This window comes from Misgurnus anguillicaudatus, chromosome 8 (genome assembly GCF_027580225.2).
Source record: "Misgurnus anguillicaudatus chromosome 8, ASM2758022v2, whole genome shotgun sequence".
NCBI classification, from domain to species: Eukaryota; Metazoa; Chordata; class Actinopteri; order Cypriniformes; family Cobitidae; genus Misgurnus; species Misgurnus anguillicaudatus.
The window spans coordinates 19,899,525-19,911,977 of record NC_073344.2 but is presented as its reverse complement, the minus strand read 5'-3'; the positions used below and the strand labels follow the sequence as shown (position 1 = coordinate 19,911,977).

Here is a 12,453-nt window from a genome sequence, read left to right as displayed (position 1 = left end):
AGTCCGCCTCCGTATACTTTATTTTTCTGCGTAAACATCAACAGTCACGGATGTTACTGACAGAGAAGACGACTGATCGAGTTTATCATAACTTTCCCACACACACGCGCGCATTATCTCCCTCTCTCATGCTATACATGACCGCGGCGCGCACGTGTTTTGTAGTAACTCTGTGTAACAGTAACATTGTATGCTGTCATATTTCTGAATTTGTGAATGACGCGAATCGGGCGGCGCAATTGCCGCGAAAACACGCGCTTTTCCCTTTAAACACGTCTTCGCGCAAGTTGAAAATATGCAGCTCAAGCGAAAAAACTCAGAGCAGCTTCAAGAACGAGCACGCAGGATCTTTTGACATTGTAGAGGAGAGAAAGAGCGAGAGAGAGAGAAAGAGAGAGGTAAGAATGGTGCCCACGTTGAGAGAACTTAATAGAAGACTAAAGTATGTATGTCATTCATCTAATTACAGTATGTTAATTGGATAACACTGGATATAACTCATTGTATAGTTTAGTAAAATAATGTATTTTGATTACACAAATCAAACCTATAGTGATTGTTTTACTAGCTGCTGACCAGCATAGGGAATCTCTATGGCTAATTTCTAAGACATGTTGATGGTACAGTACTGTGTGTACCTTGTACCTTTTCTTGATAATTAAGTCTTTTGGGGTAGCATATTATGCCCCCCCCCAAAGATGTAAACCTAGGGGAAACACTGACATGTATTGGGATTTATACACAGGCCCACATTGAACATTATACGTGTGTATACACTAAACCCCGTTACACGCTACACTGTCATCTCTTTGAATCTGCTATGGTTAACTCAGGCTCGTGGTCCTTTTCGGCAGGTCGTGTGGTTGCGAATTGCTCACAGTACTGAAATGTGCGCTCAGAAAAAAAAAGAATTTGCTCAGTGCTGAAAAAAATTAGAGGGAACATTGTGTACAAGTATCTGCTGTAGGGTTTTGTCACGCCATGTTTTGTGTTTGTTCCTGTTTTGGTTAATAAACTGCACTTGGATCTAAACTTCGTCTCATCTCAGTGGATCCATCATGACAACGACGAGCCGTTGAATTATTAGAAAATAACGCACACCCAAGGTGGTAATATGGCACGACGTGAAGTGGATGTGCATTATATTATATGTTATGTATTGCCTATGGACAAAATATGTCACTAGGGCTGTACCATTTGCACCTAAAGAGTTCAAAGTAGCACCTCAGAGATACATATATTATTGGTACCAAAGAGAGCTTATTAGTACCTCAAAAATACATATACATATTGGTACCAGATGTATACATACTGTATCTGTACCTAATGGTACATATTAGGACCCTTTTAAAGGCTACTGCCCCAGTTACAGCTGGGGTACGTATTTTGACCATTGTTTCTAACAGTGTAAAGGACTGTACCATCTATTCCAGTCTCATTTAAAACAAACCATTTCACCCGAACTGTCTGTACAGTGAACAACAAGCAGTGAAAAAGCCACAAACTCTCCTCACGCTGTATTCCTCTGCCCCTTCTGCCAAAGATGCATGCTCGTAAATGTCTTCCAGGATTGATATCCTATTATTACTTGCACTTATTGAGTGGGTAGTTTCAAAGGGACAGTTATTAAAGCAAATATCTTTAATTTACGATCTAGGGCCATCCATCTGTTCCAGTAATAACAGCGAGGAATTACTTATTAGAGTTGAGAAAGAGATATTGAGTTTCCTGACAAATCCTCAGCCCACTGAAAATATAACTGTGCTCCAACCATGAAATGCGACTCTACCGGAGGTGCGTAAAACCAACCGCGAGAAAAAATAGTCTTCATTATCGTAGTGCCATGGAGAAATCTAAAACTATGATTAAATTTACATACGCAGGTCCACCATTTTGTGACAATATACAGTACAGTATACAGTATGTGTATTGAATATTTACTATAAAAACAAATTCTTCTCAACCTTATTGTGCAAAAGCATTTATACACTGTCCATAAAAAATAGTCTTTAATTAGAATCATGCCTTTTAATTGAACAAGCACAACAAAAGCGCAAGCTTTTAGCACACTGACAAACTTCAACCTTCACTACTATTCATTTTATTTTGAGTGTTCAAGTAATAAAAAATCTGTCACGGTCTCTCAAAACTGTTGCTATAATTGCTGGGTCCTGCAGCTTTACAAATATAAGCCTTTGAAAAAATGCATTAAGTCATTTTGAGAGCTTCACGATGGAGATATTAACACCGCATTCTCGGCGCTGACCGCTGGACCGGTGTCAGCGTTTCTCTGCTAATTGCCTCCATCAGTTAAAATCGTTATGATCCTCTTTTATTTCACCCAAAATAGAAAAGCCCATGTCGCAGGCTGGCCGCCAGGACGTCTCAATGGCTACTAATGAGATGCTGGTGATGAGTAATGGTGGGCTGTTTGAGCTGTGATTTATATGTAAAAGTCAGACGGGTTTAATCAGGAAACAAGAGCTACTGGCTCGCTCACAGATTATTTGTGATTTGAAACTATGCTCTGCTCTCTGAATAAAATTGTACAAAAGCTGGTACCATTTAAAAAGGCCCTAATACTAGGTATCATGACAAAAAAAGCTCAAAATTTATCACGTGATTAGAGCAGAAATTCCCATGTACAATAAAAATAAAAACACCTCACGACTGAAAGCTCAAAATATGAAATGCTTCCGGTGGTCCTTCTTCACGTTTTTATTGTAGTATTTAGTAAAAAATACTACAACCATGTCGTGAGAAGTGGATATTGCATGACACGCATCTTAAAGGAATAGTCTACTCATTTTCAATATTAAAATATGTTATTACCTTAACTAAGAACTGTTGATACATCCCTCTATCATCTGTGTGCGTGCACGTAAGCGCTGGAGCACGCTGCGACGCTTCGATAGCATTTAGCTTAGCCCCATTCATTCAATTGTACCATTTAGAGATAAAGTTAGAAGTGACCAAACACATCAACATTTTTCCTATTTAAGATGAGTAGTTATACGAGCAAGTTTGGTGGTACAAAATAAAACGTAGCGCTTTTCTAAGCGGATTTATGGCGTAATAGCACTTTTGGGAGTACTTCGACTCGGCGCAGTAACACCCTCCCTCTCCCATTATGAGAGTGAGAAGGGGAGCGGACTTTTCAGGCGAGTCGAAGTACTCCCAAAAGTGCTATTACGCCATAAAATATAGTTCCTCTTTTAAATCCGCTTAGAAAAGCGCTACGTTTTATTTTATACCACCAAACTTGCTCGTATAACTACTCGTCTTAAATAGGAAAAACGTTGATGTGTTTGGACACTTCTAACTTTATCTCTAAAAGGTACAATTGAATGAATGGGGCTAAGCTAATTGCTAGTAAAACTTACCATTTTGGCACAGATACAGTATGTATACTAATATTCAGGTACTAACATGCACTCTTATGAAAGGGTACCACCCCAGTGACAGCTTTATTTGTGACAGGGGAAATTTCATAGACCACCGGCCCTCCACGGTCAAATAAAAATTAAATACTAAGTATCTTATATTTGTAGTAAAACTAGGGTAAAACAAATTGTAATCATTCTGCCAAGAAACATGATAATTATTATTTTCATAATAATAATGAAATCATAAAATCATGGCTAATTTTCCTAAATGATCAACTATACAAAAGGATACCTGTTTGAAATAACAGAGCGAGGCCAGAGACGAACCTGCCCTTAAACAGGAAATAATATATGGAATAATGTGGGCATCTTTGAATAACTGTAAGAATATTTCCTTTAAATATAATTTTTGTCATAAATTTTGAGAGATAATAATGTTTTTTCCACTGTTATTGCTTATATAGACTTGTAATACTCTCATCTAATATTCAAATCATATGCGGAATAATGTGTGCATCTTTGAATAACTGTAAGAATATAGTTCAGAAAAAAGAAAAAGGAATGCTTCTCTGGGTCAAAAAAATATAAATAATGTATAAACAATCCAGGGTGCTCTTCAAAAACGGGCCTATAATAACATTAATAAAAAAGAAAAAATGAGGCACTCCTGATAAATGTATAAAAGCTTTTAATCAAAAAATGGCTACATCAGAAGTAGTATAGTAGTTCATTTCAAAATATTTTTGTCAAAGTTTTGAGAAAAAATAATGTTGTGAAGATATTGCCGTTGAAAACTCTTGTCTATAATATAGAAATCACATATTAGGAAATATATAATGTGATGCTGCAAAGTTACCATTCTATTTTTTATTTATGATATAGCCTATGTGGAGATAAATAAACCTTTGCAAATCTGCTGATTTGATCCATTCATGTCCTGACCACCAGGCTAGAGATTTTAAACATCCGTAATCCACCTTTACTTGTCTATCGAATAGTCTATCCGCGTGACGGATCAGACCGCATACGTTCTGCAATAAACAGCCGTTTTTACAAAGGCCGACAGGCTATGCCATTTGGGGAGGACCGCTCACTAATCCCCCTATATTAAAAAAAAACCTAGACATGGTTGGACCTCCCGAACACACTTTTATATACTGTGTTGAGCAAAGAGGCTGCAGAGTTTGACCAGCGAGGGGTAGGAAGCTGCCGCACATCAGGCCGCCAGACGGGGTTGCTATACAACTCGCAATGTAAAACTATTATCAGACCGGCCCTCACGGCCTCAAAACACTACCAGCCCACCGGGAAAAGTCCCGACTTTCCCGACTGCCACTCCGCCACTGATTTGTAAGTGTAGACAACCTATGAAAAGTTGGATCAACTTATAAAATTACTTTAATTGGTAACACCTAAAAAATTAAGTTGTTTCAACTTATATATTTCTCCTTAAGTGAAACTAAAGTGAACTTTTAGGTTGAAAAAACATAATTTTTTTAAGTGTTACCAATTGAAGTACTGTACGTTTTTTTTAAAGTTGATCAAACTTTTCACTTTTTACAGTATATATATACAGTATCAATAAAATATTTTTGGATTAATATTAAACTCTGTAATTACAAAATGAAATAAATTACAAAATGCAGCCATTTTATACAAAATAGTATGCAGTATTGGTTTGTTGGGGCTCGAACCCATGACCTTTTGCCCTCCTAGAGTAATTCTCTACCAATTAAGCTACATGAATATCATAGGAGTATGAAAACCTACACATTTTTCTGCTTTTTCAAATTAAAGTTTCTCCGATTAGCTCCGCATTCACTTCAAGAGGGGTCACCTAGGGTCCTAATTATTATTAATATTACATTACTAGTACTAACGTTTTCTCAAATATATGGCACTATCCTGATGAATGCACAATCATACGTTTCAGGTCAAACATCACCATAGGCAAATGCCATTTATAATATGATAAATGAAACAATTATTACTCATATTAAATGTCAAATGAAGCAATTTAATAAAAAGTATATAAAACTGATTATGCAAACACATGGCTGAATTGTTTTAGCTTGTGTATACATTTATTAAGCCATCCATCCACTGATCTACAGTATCTATCTATCTATCATTCATTATTTCTGTGTCTACAGTATTGTTTGTGCACTGTAAAAAAAAATGGTATTGCAGCTCGGTTGCCGGTAAATTACCGTATTTAAATATATGTTATTTACTGGCAAGAGTTTGTTCAAAGTTGAATAAATTTTAAATATTAACAAGTCTTTATCTTTACAGAATTTCTACGGAATTTTTTTACAGTGTGTTTAATAACCTCTTTAAATGTTACATGGTAACACTTCACAATAAGGTTATTTGTTAACATTAGTAAATGCATAAACAAACAGTGAACAATACTTTTACAGCATTTCCCAGCAATCACAAAACATTCCTCTAATGTAGTTTTTGGGTAATTTTTGGATATTTTTGGGAACCAAATAATATTGTTCTGGGAATGTTTTTTTTTTAGGTTTTATTTTTGCAACCATAAAATAACGTACCCATAATGTTGCAGGGTGGTTATTTTTAAATAGCCTTAAAATAACATATACAGAATGTTCTTTAATAGTTATTTTTTGGAACCATAAATCGCGATTTTCGTAAAGAAAACTTTCCCAGCTAACCAAAATCAAACCTTGGAAAAAACATTCTGGAAACCAAAAATGTACATTAGGGGAACGTTTCAACCAAAACGGTTCAACGATATTTCATGCATTCTGGCTTATTAACACTGTTTAAGAGTTGGTTTCCTCATGCTAAAAATAGGCAAAGTGTCAAAAAGCAGTTGGACGTGTTACAGAGTATTCGCCAGGGTTCGTACAAGTTTGGGAAAGTTTTTTTTTCTAATACGGGTGACGTTTCAGGGGTAAGCTATACGTATCACTTCTTTTTATGGGCACGAGAACCGAGGACGCATCACAGGCATCACTTCATGCGACAGCTTTGTTTTATATCAAAACTCAAAAATGGCACGACTTGGTAAGACGTCTGTGTTGGAAAGGGTGCATAAGTGCATATTATATAAACGACATGAACGTAGTGAATCTAGTCAGTGTTGTATAAAGTGTTGACTCGTGACTCGCTCCTCCCGCAGCTCGTAACTCCTCCTTCCGAATTTTGTATGTTATTGGAAAGGATCGGTAAAGCTAATCTGTCTTTTATAAATCTGATAAAACTAAAGACTCTTTGGAGATATGAAAGATTTAATACTACTCTTTATACTCCAGATAAAAATCAGATACAACGTGTGTTATGGACGCTTTAATCTTCATTCATGTTAATTTCAGCATTTATGAATACATTTTTAAAATAATAAATTGTAACTGTTAACATTAGTAAATGCAGAATAAACAAACATAAACTATTGTATGGGAATTAACTAACATTAACAAAGATTAATAAATGCTGAAAAACTATATTGCTTATTGTAAAGTGTTACCTGTTACACTTTGTCTTCACAGTAATACTGTATGCTGAGAAATGTGTCACATATGTCCCATAGGAAAAAATGACCTGTCCTGCAGACACTATAAAGACACTATAATGTCACAGTTATGTCTCTCTCTCTCTCTCTCTCTCTCTCTCTCTCTCTCTCTCTCTCTCTCTCTCTCTCTCTCTCTCACACACACACACAATCTATATCTACAATGTGCTGTTCTATTTGAAGTGCACTGAAGAATACATTGTGTCCCTAGTAGACATAAAAACTCACTCCAGGCTGAAAATCAGAAGTCAATTCGGCACACAAGTAATGAATATGGAAATAACCTTACAGCTGAATTTAACTGAGAATCAGCAGCAAAAAGCCTAACATAATTCTCAAGCCCACAATGGCCCAAAAAAGATCTGAACATTACAGGCACAATTCAATAAATGTGGAGCATGCGAGGCATTTTCTTGCTTCACTTTGCTGTTTCTAGAATTTTGGAATAACCAGCTGATCCCATGGTCCGACTTTTCCGTGAACGTTCAAAAAGTTTAGTCCATCAGGTGCAGTTCAACATTATTTGGCAGTCATAGCTTATTTTTTAGAGAGTCTGGCCAGTTCAAGTTTCCTGTTCGAGTCTCATGGCCGGCAGGTTGCGACTGAGGTGCCCTTAAGCAAGGGACCTTAACCCCAATTGCTCTCTGGGTGCGGTAGGTATAGCTGCCCACTGCTTTCTCTCTCTCTGTCTCCGTGTGTATGTGTGCACGAATTGCAGTACGTGTGTTCACTTACTGGTAGGGCTGGGATGATTAATCGTGATGCATACTATTAATGCCTGTCTGATATCGATGTCTGAATCGCAAAGGCAATGTTATATATGTTATATATAATGGCTCTTTGATCAGTACACATAAATATGCTTATAGCCATTTCATGGAGCTGCGTGTGTAAATGGTACTTCTTCTGCGGCGCATATTGACTTTTTGCACAAGAGCGCCCTCTGGCTTTTGGATGTAGCGGCATGTAATTCATTCAGAAGCATAGCAATCAAAATCGCATGATTTGTGGTCCCAGCCCTCCTTACTGGCATGGGTTAAATGCAGAGGTCACATTCTGAGTATGAGTTTCATACTCGACACTATCACTTGCCATTTTTAATTTACATGTCATTTATTTTGATGCATTTATCCTAAACAACTAGTGCATTACATTTAGTCAGTATACAGGATGTTTTCATTGGAACTAGGGTTGCATAACGATTAATTGCGATCAATCTATTGCAGAATAAAGGTTTACATCATATATTTGTGTGAACTGTGAATAATAATTATGTATATATAAATATGCACACATGCATGTATAATTTTAATTAAAATATTAAGTATTTATATTTGTATATAATATAAATTATACATAAATATACAAATGTATATACACATGTAAACATTTCTTAAATATATACATGCATGCATTTATGCAAAGTTATTATACACAATACACACACACATACGATATAAACAAAAACAATTATTCTGCAATAGATTAATTGCAATTAATCGGTATGCAACCCTAATTGGAACCAATGAAGTTTTGTGCAGCTAATGCAATGCCCTACCAATTGAGCTACATGCTATCAGAAAAAAAATGGTCCCTATCTGTCACTGGGGCATTACCATTTAAAAAGTACACCTTTGCAACTAAAGAGTTCATATTAGTGCAGGAACATGACATAAATTAAACAAAAATATATTTGATATTCTGTAATCTATTGATATGATATTGAAAAATGTCAAATACGTCTAAAAACGTTTTCGAAGCACCCAAATGTTTATTTCTACTGCAAAAGTAGATAATAGTGTACTGTAAGTGTTAAAGTTTAGGCTGGTAAGTACAATATTTAAAACAGAAAGTGTGTGCAAACTGATTTCTGTCACATATTTGTTTTAATGATTGTTTAGGTCTGAAATAATTAATTGTTAAAATGCAGTACCTACTTTGACCTGCACAGTATATCACTTATAAGACAAGAGAGCAGCTGTCAGATGAGATCTGATAATCAGCTCATGCGATGTGATTTTCACGGCTCCTTTATTCCACCGTGAATTGCTGAATCGCTCCCTGCAGCTACACACTAACAAATCTGAAAATGCTTGATTGCTGTTTATTAATACGCAGACGCGTCTATTTATAGAGAAGAGGAGAGAAATACTTCATCCAATTAACAAGAGATAATCTCATCGGCCTGCAAGAACATATTACGAGATTTAACATTATATGAAGTTTATTTAACTAAATTTTAAAAAGGAGTATGGTCATGTAATCCAACCAATCAAAGCGAAGAGGTGTTTATTATATAGCCGTCCCTCACCTCTGTCACGTTTTTACAGCATCCCAACTTCACCCCATTGCCTTGCCAATACATCTATGCCAGTTAAAGAGGGGAGGGAGCTCTGGGTTCGGGCAGAAATTTCGAGCTCAGAGCTCTCCTCCTCGGACAGCATGCTAAAATAACAATATTTACGTGTTAATGCGAACTCGTGAATCCCACTATTCGCGTTTCCATTAGGAGTGTAATATTACATTGACATGGATCGATGCAGCGATTACTTTTTTTTACAATACGATGCATCAATGCCACAAATAAAAAATCAATTTGTGGTAGCTTTATTTTGACACTCTCCACATCCTCATTCCTTGACGTAACTTCAATCCACGCATTTCTGCCAAAGTGCGCATTTACGCTTATTGTCGTGCGCTAGTTTTAGCATGTGAATGCGGTTGCAGGTCAGCGAAAACACATTGAAAAAGGCAGAAGGCGTTGTGACTGCTATCGGACGCAAGTCGTGGGTTTGGAAATATTCTGTATTTGGAAAATGGATTGGACTAACAGATTGGCAGAAAACCTTGCCAGCACCAGCTAAAACGCTAAAGACTAAAGCTTGATTTTATATCACTTTTTTTTTTAAAGTGTATTTTTTTCTTAGTTTGTTGTTGTAAATGTCCCAATTGGGACAGAGATTTTGCCTTTTTTAAAGAGTTTAATTAAACGTTCATGTTATATATTTTGGTTGCATTCGTGAGTTATTAAAAATGTCACTGCGTAAATAGTCTCGTAATATTAAAGTATCGATAAACTATTCAAATCGAATCGTAATTGCATCAAAGAAATTTACACTCCTTGTTTCCATTACTTTTCATATTGCACAAACTGAAATAACAAATTAAAAATGCGCCCAATGGAAACACCTACATTTCGCAAAAACTCCCAAATATTCGAAAAAGGAATATATCGCAAAATTGCAATGTTTTTTCGCATTTGCAGGTCAATGATGTTCATGAAAGATCATTTGTTAAATATGGTGAGGTATGTTTGGTTGGAGGACCAAGCAGAAGACGTGTGTTCAACTTTATGTGGCATCGCAAGAACCAACAAGCACATGATTTAAAACACAGCGATAGCGATTCGAGAGTATCGTTTGCTCTATATGCTTTCTAATCATTCTTGCTCTATTTTGATGTTGTCCGCATGTCAGCATATGCGACTAAGTCGGCATATTTTTGGAAATTGTTTTCGTGACAGAACAAAATTACTCGTTAGTCGCATAACATCGGTAAATGGAAACACTGTCATCACGCTATTAATAGTTTTTAGAAAATATTGCAAAAGTTTTGCGAAAACCAGGCTGGTGACTTTCTAAAGGGGGTCGCACACCGGATACGCAGCTCAGCGCCGCGTCTTGGACAACTCGGAGGTATCATACACTAAAAGTGCACATTAAATAGCGCGAACTTAGTCAGATAGCGTCTACTTCAAATTGCTAAATATACGTTAGCAGCCAATGTTAATCGTTAATGATTTGGGAAAATTATGATGTTATTTAATGTTAAACTATGTGGCGCTCTGTTGCGCGACAGGGATTTGCGCAACTTCCTGAGTCGTAGCTGGGCACCGCGGAGAGGCGCCACCGGTCGGCGCCGGTGTGCGTATACTCGTAGAAAACAATGTGTTCGATTTTTTTTTAGAACGGCCAGGCCCTGAGCTGCGGGTCTGGTGTGCGACCCCCTTAAGGATCAAAATGTTGAAATCAAAAAAGCACAATAGAGACCCTGTCTGTAAAATCCAAGTTAACGTCTCATAATCTAATTTTGGGAAAAGATTATCAAAGTTTGATTCGAATCATTGATTTTTAATCTTGGACATGACCTTATTCAATTTCATAGAAACAAATCCTAAAACAAGACTGGAGCTTGAACAACAATCTAACATTATTTGTGCTCTGCTTTCATTTTTCCTGCCATGTCTCTTTCTCGTGATTAACTAATGAGTCCTGGCAGTTCTGTTCCCCTCCCGGTGTTATTGGGTTGATCCGCCTCTGCCCTCTTAAGGGGTTTGCTGAGTATCCAACACAGCAGGAGGCCTCCACTCCTCTTTAACATTGGGGCTAAAGAGGTTTGTTTACTGGGTAACACCTTGGACTGACCTCTTGGAGCCATCGGGAGTAACTGTGATTAGCTTTGTGCTCGCCTGAAGCTGTGCAACCTGCATCGCTTAGAAATCCGCTCTCTCCCCTCGCACCATGGGACGAGTTATCGGGGGGCTTTCCTGTAATCAATCACCCTTTCTACCGGCAACATGCCGCACGTACACACCCGCAGGGAAAAAGGATGGGGGTCTCCAAACTTGTCGCTATCTTTGTCTCGGTGCCCGAAAAGCAGCATGATTTTATTTAGCGCGGGCCTTTGGCTCGATAACAGGAGATTAATTGTCGCTGCTACTTTCCTTCGCCCCCACTGGGTCCTTGTGGCTTTCTGAACACAGAAGGGGTAGACGCAACCTCACCAGGATACTGGCGAACGGTTGTGTGTGTGTGTTTGCCTCGGGTTGGGTTGCTCAAACATTATTTTCCCTCTTCGGCTCACGAACCGCCGCTGTTTGCCACTCGGCCCCTGTGGATGATTCTCATTATTGCAATGTGTATTCATATCTTCCACCTTTCGCTTTAGGTTTTATTTCACTTCATTCTTTTTTATTTTTTTAATGCGATTTCTGTGACAAGTTTGACACCTTGACCTTTGGCATCCCTGCGGGCCTGAAGCTGGGGTCCAACGACGCAGCGCTGCCCTCCTCCATCAAGACTAAAACCTCAGACTTTATTCATATTATTCAACTTGTGAAAATAATGAATGTTTATACGTTTCTCCATTTTTCATGAATGCCGTTTCATTATCCAACACAGCCCAGTATTTGGCTAGGATTTATCACCCATAGGGAAAAATACAAATCAGATTGCTTTAATCTCGATTGTTTTTCCTCGACAGCAGTGAGATTACATACAGATCAGATAGGGAGTTTGGTGTCTCAGAAAACCCACGTGCGTCTCTTTTCAAGTTTGAAACTTTAAAGAAACATAACTAAGGCCTTAAAAGTGTCTTTGGAGATTGAAAGGAGAACCTTTGATGTCATTAATGTTTTCATTTGAGTATTATTAGTATAATCCTTCATTAAAGTAGGCATGGACATTTCGACATTTCATTTTCGTTCTTTAAAATAGTTTTAACTCAATTCAACAGGAATGCTCTTTC

General features: G+C 37.4%; 1 protein-coding gene across 1 annotated transcript in view; it reads right to left on the bottom strand.

Annotated features, from left to right (window-relative positions):
- Window positions 1–12,453, bottom strand: part of tafa3a (TAFA chemokine like family member 3a) — a 141,137-nt gene that overhangs the window by 45,842 nt on the left and 82,842 nt on the right. The gene's annotated exons all lie outside the window — the stretch shown is intronic.